The 21,263-nt window shown below is 49.5% G+C and overlaps 1 protein-coding gene across 2 annotated transcripts in view; it reads left to right on the top strand.

Annotated features, from left to right (window-relative positions):
- Positions 1 to 214: 214 nt before the first annotated feature.
- Positions 215 to 21,263, top strand: part of LOC117868896 (tyrosine-protein kinase ZAP-70) — a 46,796-nt gene continuing 25,747 nt past the window's right edge. Inside the window, exon 1 of one of the 2 annotated variants that reach the window (XM_034755273.1) lies at positions 215 to 370. The gene's annotated coding sequence lies outside the window, so the exon portion shown is untranslated. The remainder of the gene's footprint in view (positions 371 to 21,263) is intronic. The other variant, XM_034755272.1, reaches the window with a different exon arrangement.

The following is a 21,263-nucleotide window of genomic DNA, read 5'->3' on the forward strand; positions in this document are numbered from 1 at the left end:
GAACTTTGCTCTCCAGGCAGGACACATCAGTTTCTTCATTTGATTTTGTTTTCCTCCATACCAGGCCATTATGCAACCATGTCGGGCTGGTTCTCAGAACTCTGTGCCCCTTCAGAGCTGCAGAGCTTTCTTCTCTTCTTTCCTTTCCTGTCTTTGCGACAAGGAAATAGGTCACATTTCAAAGAAACCTAGAGGCGGGGGTTTGTGAATGTCAGTCAGCACAGGGGATGGGACGTGGCTCTCTCGCTCTCTTCTGAAGCCATCACGTTGCTTTTACGCCCAGGAATATTGTTCGCTTTCTTTCTGCGTATTTGATGTAAAGAAATCCAGCCGAGACCCTCGCCCCATCTGCAAAGCCAGGTAAGCTACGGTACGTGGTCCCTTCTCTTATATCTTTCTACATGTCCTCAGAGCACTGAGGGCCTGTTAAGTATCACTGCAAATGCACTGAGCCTCATTCACCGCTGCATGGCTCCAGTTTCACCCTGTTGATTTCAGGAGCGGTGCAGCAGAACAAAACTGGAGGAAGGTTAGAGTGTTTCAGGCCCCCTGGAGTTTTCTTTTAAAACAGAGGGGAGTTAGACAGCTTGGGGTAGTGATTAAAATGGCCTGACATCCTTTTACCCAGTGTCTCTCAAACTTTTCCATACCAGGACTCACCCCCAGAGCCTTTTCTCTGATCTAACTGGGATCTAGCCAGAACCCCTGGTCCCAGTTAGCAACACGGGAAGGAGAGCATGGCTGAGATTCCCAGACCCCTGTTCACAAACACCTTTAAATAAAGAGGGGGCCTTTGTAGGCTCTCCACCTACAAATATCGACATCAACTATACTCCACAAGACAGGCTGTTGGCAAATTTTCATCTATTTCCCTAAATTTCTTTGTCATCTCGTCTCTTCTTGCTCTGCACTTGTCTAGTGAAGACAGGCAACATTGCAAAATCCCATCAATTCGAGCTTGGTTATGGGAAAAAATGGAACAAAGGAAATTTGAGGTTAAGTTTCCAGAAATCTTTCTTAACGGTCAGATTTGTTAGACCGTGGAATAAGCTCCCAAGGGAAGCAGTGGGAACCCCATCAACGTGGGTCAGTTGTAAGTAGATCAGGACAAAGAGCTGGAGAAAAGATCACAGGGAATGTTCCTATGTTGGCAGGGGGATGGGATTAGGTGATCTAAGTGGATTTTTGTCAACCGTGTCTGATTTCTGTATTTTTTCCATTCATTATCCTTTCTCCACTGGTGTCGAGGAGTGGCAATGCTTCCTGTATGCCATGCTGATATTCCTGTAAAATGCTTTGGCACCACAATTGAGGAATACACAATTTCATAAACAAATAGGCAGGAAGCCACAATTGCATTAAGTGATAACTTGTAACGTGGATGGGCGGTTTTATGACTTTTTATAAAGGTTCTTTTCCACCATAATGAGGAGACAAAACATGACAAGGTCACTCCTGTCCTTGGGCACCTGTCTTTCAACCAACCAATGCCCTGGGCACATTTGTCCTTCAATTGGCCAATGCCTGGGAAATGAAGGAGTGGGCAGAGGGTTTTCTGGGGAGAACGTTAACCCTTGGTTACCTATCTCTGCTGCAGCCTCTGTGAAGCAGTAAAACAGGGCTGGGATCTGTTACGAGCAGATGTCCCACTGGGAAGTCAGCCTGTAAACATGACGTGCGTGGGACGTGCGTGGGACACGGGTTAAGGGCCATGTCACGTTTTGCACTGGGTCCCGGGTACGTCAGGCCGCACCGAAGTGGCAAAGGCTTGGGAAGATGGACTTGGCTCAAGAATGGCAATAAATATCTTAGCAAGGATGGGTCTTGACTAACACAAACCTTGGCCCCATGGGCCAACAGCACAGGATCGTTCCCTCTGCCTCCCCGTGGTTAATCTGGATTTTTAAATTTACTTCATCCTGACTAATTATTATCAATGATTTCATTTCTATTGCAATACCACTCCCAGGCCCTGATCGAGGCCCCATTTGCGAGGCACCTTACATCCCTGGAAGGAAACGTTGGTCCCTGACCCAAAGAGATTCCTAGTATTAGACTAGAAACAAGTACAGTTGAACCTCAGAGTTATGAACACAACGGGAATGGAGGCCTTTCAGAACTCTGAATTGTTCGTAACTGAACAAAAACGTATGGTTGTTCTTCAAAAAGTTTACAGTTGAACACTGACTTAATTCAGCTTTGAAACATTACTATGTGGACGAAAAATGCCGCTTTCCCTTTATTTTGTTAGTAGTTTACATTCACACAGTACTGTACTGTACTGTACTGTATTTGCTTTTTTTTGATCTCTGCTGCTGTCTAACTGTGCACTTCCGGTTCCAAATGAGGTGTGTGGTTGACCGGTCAGTTCGTAACTCTGGTGTTCATAACTCTGAGGTTCTACTGTAGATACAAGCAGCTGGTATGGGGGCGGGGGAAGGGGAGAACGAGGTTCATGTCACTTATTCATTAACTGCAGCGGGAGAAAAGAAGGAATGCTAGATGCTCTCCTGGAAAGGACAGGTCCTAAAGAAGGATGGGACGGTGGTTAGAACATCAGCCTAGGTCTTGGGAGACCAGGGTCCAATTCCCTGCTCTACTGCAAACTTCCTGTGTGACTTTATATCAGACACTTGGTGCCTCGGCTGTCCTTTGAAAAATGTGGAGAACAGCCCCTGCTTTCACAGGGTGCTGTGAAAATAAACATATTAAAGATCATGAGGGGCTTGGATACTGCAGTGATGGGGGCCAGCTAAGTCCCTAAGATAAATCTGCATTGTCTAGTAAGACTGATCTTTCAATGCCTTTCATCTCACACACTGCACTGGGATTGCTTCATCTGCCAATGAAATGCAGCCCGCTCTGGGGTGAAACAGCAACCGTTCTTAACAGAGAACAAAAGTCAGCAAGTGAATGATGCCACGTGAAGCTGCAGGGAGAGGCCGAAAAAATGTTCTTATCCAAGTGGATATTTTGCCACATAAACAGGGGTGTTTAACCACCGTGTATGTAAGAATCATCATGGATCTTTGATGACCACACAGGATGGCCCAGGCTATGTGCCTTTTCTGAAAGTCCACACCCCTAGCATCCCATGGCTTCGCTGCTAATCCAAAGGGAACAGGGCCCTCACGTCCCTTAAAAATCTCCCAGTCCAGGGGAACGTAGCTTTGAGGTCTGACGACCATCACAGCCCACACCCTCACTCTGTGCATGGGCCAATGAGATGCAACAGAAGCCCCCTCAATGTTAGGTCCTCGAAGCTCCCCGCCGTTTTTAATGTGTTGCCTCCAGTTAGCTGCTGGCGTGGAACTGGGTCGTAATCGGCTGTCATCTCTGGGCAGTACGACAACTCAGACAGGCTGGTTATTTGTCTGTCAGACCATCGACTATCACAAAGCATTTTACTATTTCAAAGTAGCCCCGAGATCAACTAGGTAAGGTTGTTGCGATGACAGTTCTGCTGTGGCATTGTCGGCTGCTTGGGCACGGAGGGCTCCTCCTCGCTAGGGTGTGGTTTGCAGCACAGGAGGTAGGATCTATGGGGGGGGATCTGAGATTCCTCTGGGATACCCCATCCCAGACCATAGTTAGCCCCTCCCGCTGCTTGCGAAGCTGTGGCTACACACTGGTGCGATGAGAGCTAGGACCAGTAGGTCTCCTCGAGCTGCGAATCACTCCCCCAGCTCTGTGTGTAGATATACCCTGGGTATGTGCAGAACATGCAGCAACAGGACTGCAGGACGGACTGGCAATGGGAATTTAGTCCGTGAGCAGCTGTGTCCATGAATGCCCAATGCGGACAGGAAAGCATCCCAATTCAAGGCAGCACGTAAGATTGGCTTCCTGGGGCATAAGCACCATGAAACTTAAGCACATGCTTAATGGTTTCCCTGAATCAGGGCTAAAAATGTTTCTCAGCCTTTGCCATGCAGCAGATGCTAAGGGCTGGATATTTCAAAATTCAGCATCCAAGCCACTTCCACAAACAATGCAAAAAGTTACAAGTGCATTTGCACTCTCAGAATGGACCCTTTCACACAAGAAACAGCAACTAGCGGACACCGACATCCGTTTTCACTGAGTCACCTGCTTTGCACAAATGCATGCTGGTCTCGTGCAAACATCCGCTTGCACTTCAGTGCCCATAACGTTTTGCAAGTGCAGCAGAGCTGATGAAGTTTGAACCTTTTCCCCCTGGGGTCTTAATGCCACCCTCTAAAAAAGGGGAGAGCCCACGAACGTGTCTTTTAAGCACGTGCGTTAATGTGAGTTTTACCCACATCTTTGGAGATTAACAAGACAGGAAAAGATCTTCTGCTGAGAAAACAGTGTTAGTGGCATGCTCTCCTCCAGGCTAATGATCTGGATGTGGGGAGTCAGCCCCAAGGAGCTACTGACCGGGCTCCCAGCCTGCATTTAAAGATCACTCGCTACGGGTGTGAATATTAGTCAGTTCTTGCACTGGCTGCCGATTAAGCTGTGCATCAACTATAAATTAAGCGTATGACTTAAGGGTCTTCAAGGAGCAGCACCGGTCGGCTCAACTGATCTGTTTTTGCTGGTCATCCCAGATGATGATTAGTTCTGCGCTGGCTTGCGATTTCATTTGCCCCGATTAGAACCTTAACCAAAATCGAAGCTTTTAGGTCTTTCCTCTGTGCACTACCCCGCCCCCACTGCTCTGTAACCAGCCTCAGTATTTCAAAGCAGACTAAGCACAGGAAGTTTGATTCTTATTTATATGAAGGCCCCTGGGTGTAAATGAAAGTCAGGCCCTACATTCGCTGCTGCCTTGAATTGTTCTTCATCTGGCATCACTGTTTGCAAACCCAGCCCACTAACGTTAGGCAACTAGCGTAGGATTTTTCAAGGGATCCAAAGGAACCAGCTCCCATTTAATTTCAGTAGGATTGAGTGCCTAACTCCCATTGGCTTTTTGAACATCCCATCCTTCCACATTTTGGCACTTAAATCCGTGGCCTGATTTTTGAAGGTGCTGAGCATTCCCAGATAGACCTGGTTGGGCTTTTTTCAAACACAGTGAGTTTGGGGTCGACAAACGCCAATGAGTTGAATTGGAAACTTTTTGCGGAAAAGGGCCAGTTTTGACTAATTTTACGGCTAGGAAAAAAAAAAGTCGAAAAAACTTTCCCAATGGTCAAAACAGAACATTTCAACATTTATAAACAAACATGTCCAGAGTTCCGGTTTAAAATGACTTTGCCTTTCAAAATTAAAAATTAGACTAACAATTTAAAAAATAAAAACGGTCAAAATTGAAATGACTTCTGTTTGTCAGAAGCTGGGAATGGGCCACAGAGGATGGATCACTTGATGATTCCCTGTTCTGTTCATTTCCTCTGGGGCATCTGGCATTGGTCACTGTCGGAAGACAGGACACTGGGCTGGATGGACATTTGGTTGACCCAGTATGGCCGCTCTTATGTTCTTAGGGATAGCTGTAGCCGTGTCAGTCCCAGGATATTAGACAGACAAGGTGCTTGAAACAATAGCTTTTATTGGACCAGCTTCTGTTGGTGAGACATTACCTTACCCACCTGTGTCTCTCAATCTGAAATGAAACATTTCAATTGACCTGAACATTCCCCCCTGACATTTTTGAGATTTGGCCTTTTTGTCCCAATTCAGGCTGGGAAAGTTTTTTGATATATTGAACATTTTCACAGGACAGGAAAACCATTTTTCATCCAGTTCTACTCACAACTCCCACATAGGCCGGGATGTCAAATGAGCTGAAGGGAATTAGGGGCCTATTGACTTTCAGTGGGATTCAGATGCCTAATTTCCTTACAGTACCTCAACAATGTGGGGAGGAGGGATAGCTCAGTGGTTTGAGCATTAGCCTGCTAAACCCAGGGTTGTGAGTTCAATCCTTGAGGGGGCCACTTGGGGATGTGGGGCAAAATCAGTACTTGGTCCTGCTAGTGAAGGCAGGGGGCTGGAGTCAATGACCTTTCAAGGTCCCTTCCAGTTCTAGGAGATGGGATCTCTCCATACATTTAAAACCATCACAGTAGAGAGTCTTAGAGGCTGGGTTTCATAGTCCAGTCGCCAGCCCAAAATCAGGAATGTCTACACCACTATTTTTAACCCTGGAGTGCAAGCCCGAGTCAGTTGACCCGGGCTGTGAGACTCCCCGCGGCAAGGTTTTCTTTGTAGCATAGACATACCCTTAGGTCCTTGGAAAATCTTCCTGTACATGCCTAAATGTGTACTTCTCCGGGGGGAGGCCTATCGTTCAAGTATCAGAGCAGGTGCAGGAGAGTTCTTTGGGTTTATAACTGATCAGGGTCACGTTCACCAGTACGCCTGGCTGCTTTACCGTGCTCTGCTGACACAAAGGAGCCATGGGCCCGGAGAATTGACCAGCTAAAGTGGATTTATAACTGCCGGGGCAGTGCAAAGCAGCTGGAGTGCAGGGGGGCTGGGACAATTTGCATAGTGGGGGTGCTGAGAGCCATCGAACCAAACTGTAAACCCTGCATATGATGGAAACCACGTCAAGCCAGGAGGTACGGCAGCACCCCCGGTTCCAGCGCCTTTGCGGGACTGCACTGGTGAATCTGGCCCTGCATCTTTATTCAACTTTTCCTCGAGTTCCACAAGTGCATGAATAATACATGAACGAACAGGCACAAAATCAGCTTGGACGTTCAGTTACTGTCCTCCAGGAAAATGCATGGTTGGCTGGCGCTGGCTAAAAATCTTCCCTTGGATTTTTTTTAAAGATTTAATGCTCCTAGGCCAAATTCCACATGGGAATCTGATGGTCAAACATTACTTCGGTGGTAGCTCATTTCAGGTCTGATACTGCTCCCATCAAAGGGCACGGCAAAATTCCCAGTGGCGTCAATGGAAAGCGGAGCCTGGTTAAACTGCCTTTGGTCACAGGACCATACGACTTATTTTTCAAGAGCCGGCAGGAAGTGGCACATCTGCACTCTGGAGCAGAAACATTCAAACAAGCGCCGCCCACTTCACTGCAGTTGTGAACCCAGAATTTGCACGTTTGACCCTGGCCTTACAAGATTCTGGGCATTTCTTGCAAGGGGCTGAGCCCCCACAGCCCCCACCGACTTCCCCTGATCCTGCGGGAGTGCCACAGCTGGGCCTGCACATGCTACTCTGCCCACAGCCCAAGACAATCCAGAAGCTCACTCCTGGGCCATGCAGCAACAGGAGGCGGAGCAGGGGCCATGCTTACAGAGATGAGAAAGATAGCGGCAGGGGCGCTGGAACAATTTCTATAGTCGGGGGGGAGGGAGGGGGCTGAAAGCCATTGAACAAAACTGGAAACCACTTCAAGCCAGGAGGTGCGGCAGCACCCCCAGTTCCAGCACCTATGGAGCAGGTAACAGATTGTTGCTGGCAGCAACACACAGAGCTTTGAAAATGAGAGGCTTGTGTAACCCAGGCCTGCCGGCTATGGTGCTTTGTCCCCCTCTAGCGGCACCTAGAGCAGTAGCGCTGCACCTTTCCAGACTCCCGTACCCTTTTCAGGAGTCTGATGTGTCTTGCATGCCTCCACGTCTCACCTCACTTAAAAACGACTTGCTTACAAAATCAGACGCAAAAATACACAAATGTCTCAGCGCGCTCGTACTGAGAAATTGCTGACTCTCATCTCCCCTATCATTATAAAATAAATCAGCTGGAATATAAATATTGTACTTACGTTTTAGTGTATGGTGTATAGAGCGGTATAAACAAGTCACTGTCTGTATGAAATTTTTGTTTGTACGGACTTCGCTAGTGCTTTTTGTGTAGCCTGTTGTAAAACTAAGCAAATACCTAGTTGAGTTGATGTACTGCCTGGAAGACCTCTGCCTACCCCCGGGTGTATGTGTACCTCAGCTGAGAACCACTGAGCTAGAGATTAATGAGTCTGCTACGGCTTTGGCGAAGAGTTACCTGGCGTTTAGCTCATGCAGTAGAGACTAATGCACTAAGCTTCATAGGCCCCGGGTTCAAGCCCACCTGCCGCTGACTGGGGTCTGTCAGTGTTACACATGGGCACTGACACCCGTGGGCAGCAGGGTTCAAAGCCTTTACCAGGCAGTGCAATGCTGAAGGGACAGTTGCACTGTGGGATTGTTGTTGGAGGACTGCTTATCCTGGTACTTCTACGTCCACATTGGCACTCTGCTGGTAGAGGGTTGTACGTCGCTCGGGAGTAGGGGAATAGCTGTGTGAGCAGGACACAGAATTAAGTGCAGATGCATGCAAGGCTGTGCCAACTGTAACAATACTTAGCGTAGACCAGACCTACACCCCTGGTCCTGCAATTGCTAGGATGTGGGTGGACTGCAGCTACGATGTTAACCTGGAGCTCAAGGGAAGCGGGGAGGGTTTACAGGCTTAGTAGAATTAGTTACAGGGTTAGTTTAGCAGGGGTAATTATGTATAAACAGTCCAGACCGGATGCAAGTAGGAGCAGCACCTTAGGGCAACGCCTGTCTTTTCTATCCCAGTACATTATTAATTATTATGATTATTAGTCTCTCTTGCTATATAAATAAAAGCACCTTTTATCCTGAAGGACCCCAAAGTGCTTTGCAGATCGAGAAATCACTTCACCTGCCTCTAAGGTAGTACACAGCCACATGACAGACATGTCAGGCAGCAAGTAAAGAAAAATACTGAGTGAACGTTTCTGAAATACAAATTTCCCGTTGTATCGGGTAAAATCGATCGTGAATCTGTCTGTCAATGGGAAAGGACCCCTGGCTCTCAAAGGCCCCTCTTCTCTAGCTCCTTCCAGGGCTCTCCAGCCGGGAGTGCTGAAATATAGTGAGATTTCACAAAGAGGCAGAGAGGAATTTTAACACTTCCCTTGACACACACTGAAAAATCCTTCAAATCGCAAGGGTTAAAACCAAAGCAGGACATTGCCCCTGCAGCGAGACTTGGCAGGGCTGCTTGCAGAATTCCACAAGGCCCAGTCGGGAGATGGATTCTACGGGATGAACTGGATTCTTCCAGGGGCTCCTGGAACGATCCCAATTCAGACAGCATTCGGGGTAAGCAAACCATAGTAAAACCACTGAGCCTGCAGATTCCTGGGGCTATATTATCCATTAGCCGCGAGTATCTGGACAGTTGCTGGGCATTAGTGAAAATGTTAACGAATGTCGACTTTTCAGGAGGATTAGCACCAAGGATTATTCAGCCAAAAATGTACCATCCCAAAGTGCTTAGAAATCTTTTGCGTGTGGCCAAATCATTGTGGAGGAAGAATGAGATGACAAAGAGCAGGAGAGGGGAGATGAACGGCTCACCGGGTGGGATACGGGGATGGTGCCCATCACCTATAGGGCATGGGTTCAAATCCCGCACTGGTCCAGAATGAATGTCTGGTGGCATGTGTGAAATGAATGTGGTGGGTCTTGATCTGATTCTACTCTCCCTGAAAGGTTTTGGCCTCTGTTAGACAGCAGGTGAGACTAGATGATTGTTGGGGTCCCATGAGACCGTAAAATTGATGAATGAATACGTTTATTTGGCCTTTCCAAATGTTTTTGACAAAGTCCTTCAAGAGGCCATTAAGGCAACGTCTCGTAAGAGACTATCCAGACTGGTTCATCCACCCCTGCTTCGCATGACGCCAGTTGTGTCAATTTTAAAAAGACAAAGACAGATTCATCACATTCTCCCTGCCTTTCTGTTACTCCGTCAACAGCCTCCTCTCCCTCCCGTCGTTCTGCTTAAAGCGCCTCCGACGGCACGTTTCACCAACAGACCAGACTGGAGCCTCTTAGAGGTCACTAGGGCAAATGGAAAACCGAGAAGAATTTCTCATTTCAACATTGTGACACTTCACAGTGAAAGTCATTACACCCCCCTCCCCCCCAGATGTTTGTGTGGAAAAAGCTGACATGCTGAACATTTCATGTGTATAAATGCACATATATGGCCTGTTCCTTATCTGGAGAGATTGTGATCACACACAGAAAGCACGAAAGCAAAGGTGAGATGAGGGTGACCAGATCGCAAGTGTAAAAAATCAGGACAGGGGGTGGAGGTGCCAATATAAAAAAAGCCCCCCAAAATCAGGACATCTGGTCACCCTAGGTGAGATGCCAGCATGGCCATATGATCATTATTAATTATTTAAAGCATGCTTTGGCATTGGACAAAGGTGCCAGCCTACTTGAACCCTGAGTTGTTGGGTGGAGCCTACCAAAATGACAACTGGCCCACCGCCCCTCAAATCAGGGAGGGGGCACAAAGTCCAAAAAGCAACAGATTATGGAGGACAGAGAACGTCAAAATAGGCATGGGGGTGCAGGTCACGGGATCAAGACAAGCAATGCAGAGGGGGATCACCGGGCAGAGAACAGGTCCAATGGACACGGCCCAGAGGAACTCTAGCCAGTCTTTCGTCCATTCATGTGCCCGGGCAAAGGCCCCATGGTCAGAGAGAACCGCATCTTCCCCACCCTCCCCCATCCAGCTTCCTCCTTCTGGACTGAGGGGTGCCAGAGACGGCTGGGGATTTTCAGACGTGCGCAATGCTGTATGCAGCTCTTGCTGAAGTCAGTGGGAGTTTTAACCTGGACTTCACTGGGCGCCGAGTGAAGCCAATGCTGAGTGCTTTTGAGAATCCTACCCTGAAGTCCTCAGTCTATGCACAAAACAGCCACCAACCGGGTTGCAGCAGGGCAAACTTCCACATGCCCTCCAACCAACACACTTCACTGTGACCTGGAAGGATTCCCTCAAAGAGCAAGTTCATCCCCTTAGTCAATTCAGTTCTCGGACTCTCTTCTGGGTGTGTGTTGGGGGGTGCCAACTAGATTGTTGTGTCAACCTAATCGTTGTGATGGGGACGCTAGTCCGCTATGAATCAGACCGAGGCAACAAACGCATTTCCCCTACGGGCTACCAAACAGCTGTCAGCCTGGAACAGCCAATCACGTCTCATCAGGACTGGTTTCAATCCAGTGATCTGGAGGTGAAAGGCTCTGTGGCAAAAACCCAGTTCCTTGAGCAATAATGTTCCCCCAGGAGAGTTTGTTTTCACGGGTTATTACCAGATGATCCAAGGAGCAGCCTGCACATTGATGAGATAACTGGACGTTGCTGGGCACTGCAGAAGGGTGTGGCTGGAGATGACGGAGGTCTGAGGGTTTTCTGGGGAGAACATTAACCCTTGGCTGCTGATTTTAGCTGCAGCCTCTGTGCGGCCATAGAATGGGGCTGGGACCGGTTATGAGCAGATGTCCCACTGGGAAGTTAGCCTCTAAACATGCGGTGCTAACGGCCCCGGTGAGTTTGCCTAGGGTGCCAAGTATGCGAGACAGCAAGGCCATGGGAAAGGCTTAGGAAGATTGACTCGGCTCCAGAACGGCAATAAATATGAGGGATAGCTCACTGGTTTGAGCATTGGCCTGCTAAACCCAGGATTGTGAGTTCAATCCTTGAGGGGGCCACTTAGGGATCTGGGGCAAAATCAGTACTTGGTCCTGCTAGTGAAGGCAGGGGGCTGGACTCGATGACCTTTCAAGGTCCCTTCCAGTTCTAGGAGATGGGATATCTCTATTAATTAAATTATTAAAAATATCTTAGCAAAGAAGGGCTTGGAGTAACTCAAACCAGACACCCAGGGCCAGCAGCACAGAGAACGCAAAGGCTAAGGACTGACCAAGCCACTGAGACTGAACTCAGTTTTTTCCGCTAGTGATGGGCTTGTAGGTCAGGGCTGAGCCACCTTCCAGGAAAGGGAGGAGCTCGTTCTTCAGGGCTGTCAGTTCAAGCCCTTTAACAGCCAGCAGAAAAGACGACAGCATTCCAACCCATGGAAGCAGAACATTTCTCCATGGAACCTTTTCCAGAGTTTTCTACAGAGCATTCGCTGAGCCTGACATTACACTCAGGCCAAGATTAGAAATCCGGAGAATCATTTTCCCCAAGTGGAACTCACAAAATTGCAGAAATTAGATATGGGAAAGTCCTATTAGCTCATCCCATCCATTACCTGCCAATGTGGGATTATTCCCTACAGTATGTTTTCTAGTCCAGTTTCAAATGACTCAAGTAATAGGACTTCCACCACTTCCCTCGGGGAGATGGTTCCATGCTCAAATGGAAATGTTTCCTGATAACCAGCCTACATTTTCCTTTCCTTAATACCAGGCCATTCCTACTAATAATATCCCCTTGGAACAGGTTAACAAACTGCCTCCTCTCTCTCCTTAGTGATCAAGCTCTTCAGACACTTGGAGTTGGCTATCACATTTTCCCCCCAGTCATGCTTGGCCAACACACCATGTGCATAGTCAGTTCATGAGAATTATACTCATAAATCAGTCCCGCCAGCCTTTCGGCAGTTTTAATGCTCCTCTCTGAATTTTTGCAAGTTTGTTGACATTTTTCTGATACGGAGATGCCAACTGAAATAAATCACAGCAAGATCAGGATGCCTGGCTCCTTCGTTTGCCAGGGGCAGCTGCATCGGGGGCCAGGTGTCCACTTCTTTTTAAAACAGCAACTTTTTAAAGCTTTATTCCATACAAAGCAGACGTCTCTTTGTTTGAGAACGGATGAATGCACCCCAGACTCTACTGGCTTTTGCCCCGGCTGGCAATGGCTTCCATTCCAGGCACTCAACCATCTGTATTCATAAAAGTGAACAGCACCACTGCTTAGTGACAAACAAGCTATCTAAAAAGGGTATTGTCACGCCTGGATCTGCTGGCCCCACTAGACTGCCCTTTCAAATGAGATACAAAAGCCTTGTGACTCGTGATCTCTTGGCAGATGTTGCAAGAGTAGAGATGTTAACCGTGATGTCCTGGCCAAATTCCAACTTGGGTAATTATGTTTGCCTTCTCTAAATCCCCTCCTGCAGTTTTAACTGGAGAATGTATTCTTCTCTTCCCCAGACGCTTGTGTAAGGTCACAGCAGCGGAACGGCTGGGACGTCCCATCTCCGAGGGACATCCCAGCCGTTCTGCTCCACTAACTTTACGTTGCAGAGGTGGGTGAATGAGCCATATAAACAACTTGGGAAGTGCTCTGGGACCTTTCCTGACGAAAGATGCTATCTGCATGTCACATTATTATGATCACCAAAAAATGGACTTCTCCATCCAGCGGCTACACGCATTCGGATCGCCCTACGAGCAGAAAGGACCTGGGCCAGAAGTAGGTGTCCTAAAATGAGCTGCTCCTGGAAGTCAAACTGGTGAAATTGAGAGGACTAGCACACAAGCCTATTGTCTCACTAGTAAGGCATAGACCTCGTGCTACCCTTTGCACAATGGTGGATTTCAGCCCGACCGAGCTGTGCTAGGGGCTGCACAAACAGATAGTCCTCGGCTCTGTGCACGTCTGAGTCAGTCTACTGCACTCTGTTTGGCAGTAGAATCTTGACAAATGCTGTGAATGGATTTAGAGGTGGAATATGAAACTGAACATGAGTGGAAAGTGATGCATTTGGAGAAGAAATCCAAGCTAAGTAGCTCTTAAATGGCAGTGATGCATAGGTGCTGGAACGAGGGGTGCTGCCGCACCCCCTGGCTTGAACTGGTTTCCATCAGATACAGGGTTTACAGTTTGGTTCAATGGCTCTCAGCCCCCCCACTATACAAATTGTTCCAGCGCCCCTGCAGGGAAGTAGAGCAGTTAATGCAGTGAAGGACAGAGGAGAAACCCCAGTGTACTGACAAACCCAACTTTACATGTCCCAGCGGTACAGAAGCCACCGATCTACTAGCCTTCTATTGCACAGGGACACAAGACAGAAATACAAGGATATTGTGTGATCACCGAGTAAAGCTTTGCTCAGACTGCATTTGGGATGAAGTCTCCAACCCTGCGTATCTGAATGGAGGACAGATACAGGTACCCAAAGGGAATTCACCATAAGGTGATTAGCAAGATAACTAGAACGAAGGAGTTTGCTGACTTGGAGGTACGGTGGCATGGACTGACAAACAGATTGAGGTGATGATTAAGAAGTGGCTTCAGTATTTTCATCACGTCAGCTCAGGGTTCTCATTCAAGCTGGTCAAAAGTTTTCCGACAACAGTTTTCAGATGGAAAATGCTGACTCAGTGGAACTGAAACATTCTGCGCGACCGTGTCGATTCCGGTGAAACTTTCAATGGAAACTGTCAATGGACTTTCAATGGAAGTGGCAGGTAGGCTGGCCAGTCAGCCTGATTTCCTGCTAGCCCACCTGCCCACTGGCCAACCAGCCAGCAGGTGGGCAGGGTCCCAGACTCCGTGGGCGGCCAGCTTCCCAGCCCACTTACCAGCCTGGAGTTTTTCAAGATATTTCCATTCTGTGAAAAAAGTTTCATTTCCAGCTTTTCAGTCCAACTTGGAACAATTTTTTTTTCTGGAATTGCATAATTTTCCACTGTTCTCGCACAGCTCTAGTTATCATACGTTTTAAGCTTGATGATCTAATGGCCTTTGCTGGACTGACTAGAATTAGAAAACTTAGGGTTAAGGAGGCATCATTTTGCCGAGTGATTGGTGAAGACGTGGGTGATGCGAGCCAAGGTAGAGCCGAGTATCGCTCACATATTTAAGCACAACGCGGGATGATATATAATGCAATTAACAAAAGGGGCATTATTATTATTTTTTCTTATTTGCACTGCAGGACAACTTGAGATCAGAGTCCCCTGGTGAGAGGCAGAGTGTGCTAGTGGCTGGGCCGGCAGACTAGGCATCAGGGACCCATGAGTCAATTGGCAGCTCTGCCACTGACCACCTGTGACCTCCTTGGCGAGTCCCTCGGCCTTCTCTGTTTTGACTGTAAGCTCTTCAGGGCAGGGACCGCTCCTTGCTGTGTGTTTGTACAGCACCTAGCACCTGGATCTTGGTTGGAGCCTCTAGGTCAGGGGTGGGCAAACTTTTTGGCCTGAGGGCCACATTGGGTTTCGTAAATTGTATGGAGGGCTGGTTAGGGAAGGGGGTCGTGGCCCGGCCCCCACCTCCTGACCCATCCAATCCCCTCTGTTCCCTGATGGCCCCTCTGGGTCCCCTGACCATCCACACCCCCCCGCTCCCTGTCCGCTGACCGCCCCCGGACCCCTACCGCCCCATACAACCCCTCCTCTCATTCCTGATGCTCCCCCCCCCCCCGCGGGACCCCTGCCCCATCCAACCACCCCTTCTTCCTGTCCCCTGACTGACCCCGGAACCCCTTCCCCAACTGCCCCCCATCCAACCCTCCTCCTTCCTGACTGCCCCCCCAGAACCCCTGCCCCCATTCAACCCCGTGTCCCCCCCCGCAACCCCTATCCACACCCTCACCCCCTGAGCACTACCCTGAACTCCCCTGCCCTCTATCCAACCCCCCCTGCTCCCTTACCGTGCTGCCTGGAGCACCGGTGGCTGGCAGGGAGCCGGGCCACACCGCTGCTGCCACCACGCAGCACAGACCGGGTCAGGCCGGGCTCTGCAGCTGCACTGCCCCAGGAGCTCACAGCCCCACTGCCCAGAGCATTGCGCTGGCAGCAGGGTGAGCGGAGGCTGAGGGGGGAGGGAAGACAGCAGGGGAGGGGCCGGGGGCTAGCCTCCCGGGCCAGGAGCTCAGGGGCCGGGCAGGACGGTCCCGCCGGCTGGATATGGTTCGTGGGCCATAGTTTGCCCACCTCTGATCTAGGAGCTACAATACAAACAGTAAAAAGATGAGCTAAACTATAAGATTAAACATCAAAGCCAAGCTATCTGGGGGGAGGGATAGCTCAGTGGTTTGAGCACTGGCCTGCTAACCCTAGAGTTGTGAGTTTAATCCTTGAGGGAGGTCACTTAGGGATCTGAGGCAAAATCAGTACTTGGTCCTGCTAGTGAAGGCAGGAGGCTGGACTCGATGACCTTTCAAAGTCCCTTCCAGTCCTAGGAGATGGGATATCTCCATTAATTTATCGCCCCTTTCTAACTTAAAACAAGAAAAACATAATCCAAATGTGCAGAGGATTAGGTCTCTGGTGGGGTCATTTTGTGGTTGGAAACACGTATTTCTGACAGTTGCTTAAGCATGAGGCATATAGTGTGGGTGAGAGGCCGAGGTGCAAAGTGTCTCCCTGTAAGACGGCTGCCTCTGCAGCACGCAGCGATGCTTTCAGTCATGCATGAGAAGGTGCTTGTTAAATGCATGGTCACAACAACTGCGGCCAGTGCCGGAGATGAAAGATCGTTCTTATTTCTCTCATTCTCCTCCACGGCCCCCATTACCAGGGTACCCGAGTGCCTTGTGGTGCTGCTGTGAGTAAGAAGCACAGTTCATAGAATCATAGAAGATTAGGGTTGGAAGAGACCTCAGGAGATATCTAGTCCAACCCCCTGCTCAAAGCAGGACCAACCCCAACTAAATCATCCCAGCCAGGGCTTTGTCAAGCCTGACCTTAAAAACCTCTAAGGAAGGAGATTCCACCACCTCCCTAGGGAACCCATTCCAGTGCTTCCCCACCCTCCTAGTGAAATAGTGTTTCCTAATATCCAACCTAAACCTCCCCCACTGCAACTTTGAGACCATTGCTCCTTGTTCTGACATCTGCCACCACTGAGAACAGCCAAGCTCCATCCTTTTTGGAACCCCCTCTTCAGGTAGTTGAAAGCTGCTATCAAATCCCCCCTCACTGTTCTCTTCTGGAGACTAAACAAGCCAAGTTCCCTCAGTCTCTCCTCATAAGTCATGTGCCCCAGCCCCCTAATCATTTTCAATGCCCTCCGCTGGACTCTCTCCAATTTGTCCACATCCCTTCTGTAGTGGGGGGACTAAAACTGGACACTACTCCAGATGCGGCCTCCCCAGTGCTGAATAGAGGGGAATAATCACTTCCCTCGATCTGCTGGCAATGCTCCTACTAATGCAGCCCAATGTGCCGTTAGCCTTCTTGGCAACAAGGGCACACTGCTGACTCATCCAGCTTCTCATCCACTGTAATCCCCAGGTCCTTTTCTGCAAAACTGCTGCTTAGCCAGTCGGTCCCCAGCCTGTAGCAGTGCATGGGATTCTTCCTTCCTAAGTGCAGGACTCTGCACTTGTCCTTGTTGAACCTCAGATTTTTTTTGGCCCAATCCTCCCATTTGTTATCCTCCTTTATCCAAAGAGGCTCAGTGACTTGCCGAAGGTCACACAGGAAGTCTGTGGCAGAGCTGGGAATTGCACCCCAGCCTCCCCTCTCCCAGACTAGCACCTTAACCATTGACACATCCTTCCACCTCATTTCTGCTCTGTCAGGCCTCTCTCCTTTGCACAGTATGTGCCATCGCCTGGGAGCCCATTGCTCTGTACCGCAGACGGCCATGGAGATGGAGGGCTGGAGCCCTTATGCTGAGACAATCTGGGGGCCCGATGAAGGCACCAACTCCTCTCTCTGGTTCATTACTCGGTCCCAGGAAAATGGTCAAGCCTTGACACTACATTGTGGCTGCTGTCCTCAAGGGCTCGGCCTGAGAGGTAGGCATGGGGCACCGAGGTAGAGTGAAACCAAGTTTGAAAGACTTGGCGTTCCCTATCCAGAGACAGTGCCCCCCTGGCAGAGCGAGCAGAACCACGCACACTGCTGGGAGCGCCAGGCTGGGATCTGTCCGATGCACCCTCAGAGTTACTGACTGCTAGTCAAACGCGGCACTGGACCTGTGGGATCAGAGCCATCGGTTCTCTGTAATGTGTGTGTGTGCCTGTCCTCCAGCCTCTGAATCAAATCCACGTGCTGCAGACACAAGGAGTCGTGTGTTCTTCACACACAGGCAGCAGAGACTAGACCCCCTCCTCGTCTTTCAGCTCCAACCACACACCACTCCGCTGCATGAGCGAATGGAGAAACTTGGCTTCAGAGAGTGGCAGCTAGTCCTCTATCCTTTCTGTCGGCTTAACCACTGGGGAGGGGGAGGGATAGCTTAGTGGTTTGAGCATTGAGCCTGCTAAACCCAGGGTTGAGAGTTCAATCCTTGAGGGGGCCATTTAGGGATCTGGGGCAAAAATCTGTCTGGAGATTGGCCCTGCTTTGAGCAGGGGGTAGGACTAGATGACCTCCTGAGATTCTATGATTCCATCACTCACACAGCCAGGATGTTATGGTTGCATTGCATCCATAAATTGCCAGCTTTATCCAGAGCATCCCGTCACAAGGCAGATGTCATCCTGCCACTTCAGGGAAAAAACTGCTCTAGAAATGCAATGGCCTCCTGCTATCATATGCCAAAGGCCAGGCCCCTGTGACATGATGCCAAGGAATCCCAACCCTCCATCCAACGACTTTGCCCCAGAAGGAAAACCCTGGGGAATGACTATCTTGGTCATACGGAAGATGATACTAAGAACTGATTTCATGGGCAGGTCTGGGCCTGGCTGCGACAGCCTCCCTGAAACTTAGCAGGCTTCTTGCTGACAACCTGATCCAGCATCCCGTGAGGTCAATGGCAGAGCTCCCGTTAACTTCAGGGGTGCAGGATTTGATCGTAGCTTAAGTCTGTCAAGCTCAGACATTTCTGAAATATTTTGAAGATCAAACACGATATGAAATGTAGACCAAGTGCCACAACCAGTAAAATCCTATGCCCTGCCTTGCTCTCGTGCATTGCTTTCAGGAGACAGATGGATCATGCTTCTTAATGTTGCAAAGAGATCCCCTAGGTTACCGTTGCTACATGAGATAAAGGGTCCATCGCCTGGAGATCCTGCTGTAGGACAGGGACCTTATATGGCTACTCCAGGGTAGTATTTTGCCATGGCAACTTTAGCGGAGCCAAGACACTTTCGGTAAGTGCCAGAATTAGATTGAAAAAGTTTACGTCCGCTCTGTGGTCAGTCACTGACTACTGCAAAGAGCGACTGCCCGAAAGCAGGTTATGTAAGTTATCCTGTTTCACGCAATGCTGCTTAGCCCCTTAGAGAGTGATGTCTGTGGACTCTGCTGTCCTTTCCCCCCCGCCCCAACAGGGAATAATTAGCTAGTGACCATTTGCAAAAAGGAGGGTGCTACTGAGTGGGGTCTCCCATACGACATGGATGGGGGCATATGAGTACCTGAATAGACAGAGAGATAAGGAAAAGCAGAAGTAGATCTATATTGAAATCTGCTTAGCCAGCAGCCCTCACCAATCAGGGGTGTTCATGATGGGTCAGCACAAGTCAGTAGACACCCACTGTCCTGCTGCTTCTCAGACAGTCCTGACCACTGCTGGGTCTTTCAAGATCCCACTGCACTGTTTGCAGTAGAACACTGACCAGACTCCAGCTCGGGTGACTTCACACCGCCCTCCCGATTTACCTGGCTGTACAACTGTTCTTAGGCTCCCACGGATCGGAGCGTTGCTCCGCACTGCCAATCAGCGGCCACATTCCACCCCAGAGGTGGCTGCATTCCACCCGTTCCTGTGGCGTACAATTTGCCCATCCATTTGTGGAATGAAAGGCACTCTATAAATGGAAGACAACTTTCTTGTAACAAAGAGATCCTCACCGTTAAAGCCTCAACCCCTGCACACACACAAAAAAAAAAAAATCAACTCAGATACGAAGCCTTCTTGGCTGAGAATTGTGCTTTCAAACTGCCGACTGAGCCATGCCCACCAGGCCCACTCCTCCCCCCCATGCAGGTGGCCTGCCTCCCTCCCCACACAGCCATGGGATCTAATTGCTTCCGCTCATTAGCATTTGACAAATAACCACAGAGAGAGAAAAAGGCCCCAGCAGGATATGAACAAGCTTAGACCTTCACTGCCATCTGACTGCACCGATCGAATGTGTCATTATTTTTCCATTCTTTATCACCCCATCTCACCTTCCCCTTCGAGCGGAATCAGCATGCCGCTCTTTCGGGGGGCTCTTGCCAGCTCAGCATGGCTGTGCCGAAGCACGGGCAGAGACTGAAAGGGCAGGACGGGACTGAAGTGTGTAGGTGGCAATTCCTGAGCCTGGGGGGAGCAGATGTAGAGGGGAGTGTGCGTGGGTGGGGGGCACTCTGCATAAAGATTCATGAGTTTCCTCCCCGCCCGAATGTGATGAGCTTCCCCTCAGTCACCAACTACCCCATCCCGCTGCAAGTAAACTCAACAGCTGCTGGGGTGGGGGAAGGGGGTCAGCCCAGGACCAAGACAGAGCCTTGCTAGCCAGTGCTACCAGATCACAAGCGGTCAGCGAGTTGGGCACAAGTTCCATTTATTTAAGCAATAAAATCTTGGTAATTTAGGGTTCTGGGCACCATGATCAAGGATTGAGTTGGGGGCTTGTGGTTTGGCTTAGCTGCTCATATCCCGATTGATATAGGCCCCTCAGGGCTCTTCAGTGAAACCTTGCTGCTGCTTTGGAGCCTGTCTACACTGCAGCTGGAAGGGAACCTCCCAGCCCGGGCAGACAGGGCCGGCTCCAGGCACCAGGTGCCTGGGGTGGCCAATGAAGAGGGGGGCAGCACATCCGGCACTTCAGCGGCGGGTCCCTCACTCCCTCTCGGAGCGAGGGGCCCGCCGCCATAGAACGAAGCGGCGGTAGAGCTGCTGCTTGCGATTGCGGTTGGTTTTTTTTGGCTGCTTGGGGCGGCAAAAACGCTAGAGCCGGCCCTGAGTGTTGACATCCGCTAAGTGGAACGTGGGCGATACAGACAGGGACACAGAAGCAGCTGCCTGCCATAGACCCTTCCCCGTACCCAGAAGAGTGATCCTCTTTCAGTGACAGCTGAGAAGCAGAGAGGATATTTATTGAACTCTGATTTCTCCTCATTTTCCTGCCTGGGGCAGTATTTTCCTAACCTCCCTCCCATGGTATCAGAGAAATTATTCTACACTTTGCTTCCTAAAAATGGTGCGTTTTTACTAGGGCAAAATGGTCCCCATGTTCCACACCAGCAGTGGCTGCATTTCAGTGGTGGATGAAAGATCTCAACATGCACAGTCTGGGATCCATAGGGATGAAAGAGACCTCAGACGTCTAGTTATTATTGACCCTTTTAAACACACAGCCAAGTACTTGCCTTCAAGTTAATAGCCTTACCTGCTCACTTCCTTAGACGAGAGAAGACCAGGTCCCAGGTGAAGCCCCAGTGGTGCAGGTTTCCAAAAGAAAAGCCTCAGAACAGATGATGAGGGGGTTTGTTCTCCAGGGTTTCTGTAAACATGAACACAGTCATTTCACTTAATAAAACCCTCTTCCAGGGAGAAATGACTCTTCTTAGCAATATCTATTCGCCTGTATTTGACTTGTGAGCACAAAAAGCAGAAGCAAAATGTGAATGGGCCTAAGTTATCCAAGTGATTCCGTTCCAAGGCCTGACAAT

Source organism: Trachemys scripta, chromosome 22 (genome assembly GCF_013100865.1).
Source record: "Trachemys scripta elegans isolate TJP31775 chromosome 22, CAS_Tse_1.0, whole genome shotgun sequence".
NCBI lineage: Eukaryota > Metazoa > Chordata > Testudines > Emydidae > Trachemys > Trachemys scripta.